The sequence below is a fragment of the Mus pahari genome, chromosome 3 (assembly GCF_900095145.1).
Source record: "Mus pahari chromosome 3, PAHARI_EIJ_v1.1, whole genome shotgun sequence".
Taxonomy (NCBI): domain Eukaryota; kingdom Metazoa; phylum Chordata; class Mammalia; order Rodentia; family Muridae; genus Mus; species Mus pahari.
This window is the reverse complement of record NC_034592.1, coordinates 66,953,967-66,960,997: the sequence shown is the minus strand read 5'-3', so window position 1 is coordinate 66,960,997 and position 7,031 is coordinate 66,953,967.

Below are 7,031 nucleotides of genomic sequence, written 5' to 3'. Positions count from 1 at the left end.
GTTTCTCTGTATAGCCCTGGCTGTTCTGGAACTCACTTTGTAGACCAGGCTGGCCTCGAACTCAGAAATCTGCCTGCCTCTGCCTCCTGAGTGCTAGGATTAAAGGTGTGCGCCACCATGCCTAGCTATTTTATATAATTTTTAAAGTTAGTGCCCAAAATAGCTTGCCATGAGACATAGGAAGTGACATGCATTATACAGATGAATACCTAATGAAAGTTAGAATGTTTATCATAATATGTACCATGCCTATGAAGAGTGCAAAGCAAAAAAAAATTAAAATGTCCAGTTTATGCTTTATAATCACTTCATTTTAGAAAAATTATTAACAAATTCTTTAAGATAAAGTACTCAGGGAAACTGAAGACTAGAGAATCCTAAAGAGTCCCATGAATATGTTTAGGTTCACCAAAAAACATTAAACAAAAAGCAACTTACTATCTGTGTATGGGTTTTGTTAGGCATTTTAAAAGAGCAATATGGCATAGCACTTACTTGATTTATTTATATCACAAATCCCTCCTTGGAAACTTAGTATTGGTATAACCCACTCAGCCCACATTAGGAATTCAACTCATACACTTGCCCGACCTCTTCACAGATTTGTTTAATAGACACCTGTGCTTTATCTAAGTGGGGAACTGCTTCTGGCTTTATGAAAGAGACAGTAATTCTACCTGCTTCAAATTCTTTATCCATCAGTGCAATTCTTTTCCAACCCCAAGCCCCGCTCTAGGATGAAATATGAACGTGGCTGGAAGGCAACAGCTTAATTTTCCTCATTCCCTTCCTCTTTCTCAAGGCTCCATGACATGTTCTTTATTCCTCTAGTTTGTCTGTGCTACTTTATCTTCCCCAGATCCTATTATTTCTTCTTATTTGTTCTCTGGGTAATTTAACATCTATGCATCGGAGCCAAAGTTTAGTTGTGTCTCAAACGTTTTCTTTTTACTTGAATTCATGCATCTTCATACTAATTGCAAAAATAGTTGCTTCATACTAATTGCAAAAAAAAAAAAAAAAAAAAAAAGTAGGGTGCCTCTCCTGGGGTAGAGAATGAGAAATGTCCTAGAAAGTGGTCAATTGGCTTGGCAACTTTTCCAAGGTTTCAGACAGACTGATAATTTTTCCCCAATTTTTATTAGGTATCTTCTTCATTTACATTTCAGATGCTATCCCTAAAGTCCCCTATACCCTCCCCCTTGCTCCCCTACCCACCCACTCCCATATTTTTATATGTAAGTAACTGAGCCTGAGAAAAAAAAATAAAAGGACATAAAAGAACTGAGCCAAAAAGTATTTATTGCCAGTATTTATTGTGGAGCGTGTCACGATCTCCCCTATTTTATATGAGCATACAGATTATTCCTCATTTCAGGGGAGATAAAATATAATATGAAGTGTCTTGTACATAGTAGGACATTTGTTATCTACAGCCCCAAAGCAGTCAACACAATAGTACCCTGCTTCCACCACTGTGGTAAGCAAAAAGCAGTGGCCCTACTCTTTCCCTCTGACTGAATGATCAGATGAACCAACCATGTAAATGAACTTAATGTTACCTTGGCAATGCAATAGTCATGACAATGGGATCCAGTAACCTCCTAATCTCATTTTGCTGTATGCTAGTACATTTAAAGGTAGCCGCTCTGATAAAGTCTATGAATCACTGTGTCAGTACCATTGCTCCTGTCCTGGCTAATGTTCCATTGATCCTTAGAGCCCAATGTCCTTGATAATGATTTGAAGCATTCTCAGTTTATTTGGTGACATTAATTTGCCTTTATCTGGAACATTGTCTTTAGGGGTTATGAGTCTTATCTCAGCCCTTCACCTATGCTCGTTATTTAGATTTATGAAGCACAAAAAGATATTTTAGCAATGTCCCCTTTAAAATATTGCCTAAGAGTAGCATCTTTTCTTATCAGAATATTTTTACTTAAAGGCTTTCAATGAGGAAGTTGTGGCTGTAAAATATTCACTAAGGACCTCTATTGTCTCTCCTATATAGAGCTATACATCAGTATAGCTAGTGTAAGTTTAGCATCTACATAGCATTAGAAAGGATGTAAACTAGATGTAATGTTTTAACATAGGGTTTCTATTGTTTATTTATTTAAGTTTCTAAGACATGGTGCCACTATGTAGTCCAGGTTTGACTCCATCTTGCAATTCTACCTGACAGTCTCCAAGCAGTGGGACTGAAGGACATTGCAATACCCAGCTACAGCATCCTGTTAAAGTGTCTCTAAGAATATTATATGAGAGGGATATATGATTATCATCTATGTGATCTTTCACAATAATGTGAGATCCATTGCAATTTAGGTGAAATTTTAAAAAGACTTTAAGCAATTGATTTAAGAATTGTACACAGTTATTTGTAGATGGTAACTCCCAAATGATCAAACTGAACCTGAATTCTAAACTACTGCGTGCTAAACTATTTTTATTAGGAGTAACTTAGGAGTCTTGTCACTTAGTCTTATTATTTATAATGCCAAGGATATTGACATTCAGAAGCATGACTCACGATATCCCCAGTGCCATTGTCATTCAAGCGTGATATTTATAATGCTGCTGAGATCACTACTGTGGAACTGTGCATTTCCAAGCCTGCTGACTATTTACTTAACCTCCAGATCTCTCAATACCGTCAAAGGCAATGCTATTTAGTTTACAGAATTATTAACAATGGGACAGCACTATTATTTTACTATTTGCCAGCCAACAATTATTGACCTTATGCCAAATTTTGATTGGCTTTACTGAGACGTACTAGTTCTCACTCAAACATCATTGACCTCTTCAAACAAAACTTACCTCTCTCTGACTAAAAAGAAAAATAATCGTATTATTTCTCTAAAAATCTTTTAGAAAGAGCTTTGATATTCAAAACATTGCATCTATTCTTCACATTGTATTTATTCATTCATTAATTTCTTTCTCTCTTCCTTTCTTTTGATACATAGAAATCTGGAAATCAGCCTAGTTTACCATTCCAACTGGTGAATCAGGCATGTAATTAAAGGTTGATAAAGGCTATGAAAGCTTTATGTTGTGTTTTCAATCTAGTAGTGGTAATCTCAAAATTATTTGGCTAGTTACAAAGGCTAAACTTTACAGCTAATTAACAACTCAGGGGTGTTTTTAATAAAATAATTTCTAAAGTACTTCTCAAATAACTATAATTAAAAGTACATGAAAATTATTTTCTTCTCAAAGAGATCTAGCAATCAAAATCTGAGACGAATTTGTTAAGGCAATCCTGCTCTTTCTTACTCAAATTAGAAAAAAAAATCACTCTTTAATGATGAGCAACTGGGTTCAAGATAGTCAAACTTAATATTTTTTAATTGATCTTGGTGTCTGTACTCATAATTTTTATTCTGGAATCAATAAGCCACTCCTTTGGTAATATTCGAGGAAGATTCATAGCAAAAACAAAGAAGACTTCTAGATTCTACCCATACTATGCAAAATTAGACAGGCAATTATTCTAATATCTATAGAGATAAGATTAATATACCAACAAATATTTAAGCATTTATAATTTTCTTTACAGTATCAGAGATCTGACAAATATCAATTTCTGGTTAATCAACTAATAAGCCAAACATCTAAAGAAACAGGAATCTTAAAAAGGAAAGGAGATTGGAGCAAAATATAAGCCCAGACCTCTGGATGCCAGTAAGACTAACTCAGGAGTTCCCCTCTTAAGGATTCTTACCTCTGATGTGAAATGCTAAGAGGATCTCACATCCCTGAGGGCTTGAGATCCACAGTGCACACCCACTTTCAGACTTTACCCTGTAGGTTTCACCAGGGCCTTGCATGTGAAGAAGACTTGGGAAATGAACAACCACATCTACCACTGTGGAAGAGACACTTTATACCTCCATTACCTTTAAAAGGTTGCAAAGGGGAAAGTCCCTTATGAAACGAATCTCCTCCCATGCCCAGGAAAACGCCTGCCTGCTTGTGAAAGAGGCTTAAGAAAACCAAGCTAAAATTGCCCTTTCTCATTACTCTGATCAAGACAGTTAAGTACATGGATGCTACTGTTTACAGTAAGACAACTACTTGGAAATTGAACTTCTCTAATACAAAACAAGAAAACAGATAACATAAACCTGAATGTGAGGTAGGAGGCAGAAACAGGACGAACCTTACAATCAAGCAACTCTTCATTTTGTGAGCCAAGAAATTAGTATTATAATATGTTATTTTAACTGTCATTATAAAGGTAAATCATGCCAGATGATGTGGCAGTCTATTAGTTAACTGTGGATGTCAAGTCTGATCAGGCACATACCTAAGCAATTAAAAAGACCATCAATGGAAAAGTTGGGTGCCAGTTTAATTTTTTAAAGTGAATACAATGATTCTAATATCTTAAAGTATTCTAAAATGTCTGAATGAAAATTTCATATTTTTGAAGTCCAATCTAAAGGGTTAAGTTTTTAGAACCACTATATATATTTATATGATATATATATATATATATATATATATATATATATATATATGTGTGTGTGTGTGTGTGTGTGTGTGTGTGTGTGTGTGTGTAGATGTAGATATATTTTTGATCTTTGCTAATAGAATAAATAAGTCCTCTTTTATGGCGGCTGCACTTCAGAAACAAATGACATAAATGAATTTACCCAACACACATACATTAAGAACACAAAAAGGACTTTAGAATTAGTTTCTCTGAGCTTCATGAATGCTCAAGCAAATTTAGGTTAAAGCATGCTTCTCTTATCCATGTGTGACCAGCCCTTGTTCAGTAAGAAACAGTCAATAAGACACACAGTCTTGATTCTTTACCCTTTCTGGAAATAAAAATAAAACTCAACTCACAGTTGCTTTATTTAGTTTTTCTCATACCAGTAAGCCTTTCTCTGCTTACCGTTGTTCAGGAGTGATGTTCAGACACAAAACCAGACAAGTCACAGTCCCTGTCCTCAGACTGGCTGTTAAAATCCACATGCCAGGCTCTCTGATAAAAAAGCTCCCACAAAATTCCATGGCCTCATTGAGAAGAAAAATTGAAATGCAGACAGGAGATTTCACAGGGCTTCCCAGCATGATCAATGTTTGAACTGTGCTAGTTAGGCAGAGTGAACAAGGACTAATCCTGCATGCTTGCAGATCTTCTGGGCCTCTCCATGGGCACACTACAGGCTGTGGCAAGAGAAGAGACACCGTCTAAAAGACTAGGTGTCAATCCAGAATCTATGTCTAATCCTGAACTCTGTTTCTAGCCGTTTCTGATCTTACGATTTAGTATGACAGATCCTTAAAACTATTGTGCAGGATTCACATGGGTTCAAGCCAGAATCAAACCTGAATATTAAGCCAAGAAAGAGATCAAGCTGACGGTCTTGAAAAATGTAGGGCAAAGGAGTTTAAAAGGCTTCAAGGCAGTAGCAGTTTCCTTATTTGGCAATTAGTGGGTTGTTGAATAATTATGCAAGAATAACCTCCAGGTTTGTAAACTATATAGCAAATTCAAGTGGGTTTCTTAGTGAGATCAGGAGTTAAACACAGAGAAGGGAGAGCAGAGAAAGGAATACATCCACTTTACACTCATTAAATTTGAAATACCTTGGAAGGCAGAGGGGTAAACAGGTTTATAAGGTCCTTGGAAATATCTACTTTAACATATGAGATTAGAGAGAAAAGAGCAACAATGATTCGGATATTACTGCAGGAAATTATAGAAGGCATTCTACTCTGCTTCAGGTTCTGTCTTATAGAGCATGGTGAAGGTATTATTATCATCTGAGAGATAAATGGAGGATTAAAGAAACTAATTTGCCTAACATCACTAGATGGCAGTTGAAAGAAAGCAGGACTGGAACTCACAGAAGCCTCTGTTTATTAGTGATGTGGATTTTAAAATGTAATTAATGCTATTACCTTAAGCCAACAGTGTTGGGATGTTTTGCCATAGTAACAATGGTTCAACAAATCACAGCACTTCCTTAATTCCATCTGCAACACTGTGCTCCCCCATGGCTGACTGTAGAAGAGCCAGGCTTCCTGCCATGACCCTCTTTGAATCTCTTGCAGCTATTCCTTCTTTGTTGTTTCTTAACAGTCTAACAGAAGAAAGTCAGGTAACCTGAGGTCTTTCCTCTCCAGCCAAACTATCTATACTGTAGGTAGTGATGAGTTAAGCAAACATTAAAAGTGAGCTGATTTTAGAACATAAGCAGATTCAGTTTCACAAAATATATCCACTACCTTAGTTAATTAGGATTAATGCAGCATTCAAGAATAACAGGTTGTACATTTCCAAGACATTTCTCTCCTAGTTAATTATCAATAAATACAGGGTGAAGATCCTGTAGATGGTGAACATAATGATAATAATGACAATAAGAGCTCAAGCACATTATGTGCCTACAGCATATCATCTGTGCTCTAAGACTTTACACACATCATTATAACAATGGCCAGTGCTTTGCAAGCTGTCCTTTGAGAGCTAGTGTTCTTTTCTTCCCTTTCCTTCTAAATTCTAAAGAAGTTAGAGCAAAATGCTTCAAAAGTTAACTGTTAAATAATCTTTAAAAAAAAATATTTATAGAGCCCAGAACACCTAGTGACATTTCAGATTATATCAGAATGCATAAATTGTTGCTTAACTTGCAGAAAAGTGATGTTTTTATCCAAAGAATTGTAAAAACTAATGCCAGAAGGTCAAGGTCAATTGCAATGTTATAGCCAAAGGGAAAAAAGCCAAAGGATTTTGAAAAAGCCAAAGAGACAATGACCTGGCTTTATACATATCATCCTTGCCCATGACTTCCCTGTATTTCCCATCATTCCCTGGAAAAGCCTGAGCTCTGATGTAACAAGATTCTCAAGCTACTCTTTTTAATGTATGATAGTTTATCCCCAATCTTTTCAAAGTGCCAGGCCGTGAATAAATCTTATTTCTTTTCTGCCAACTCTATGTATTTGTTTGCTTATTTATTATGTTCTCTCTGGCTCTCTGTTTCTCTGGCTCTCTGCCTCTCTCT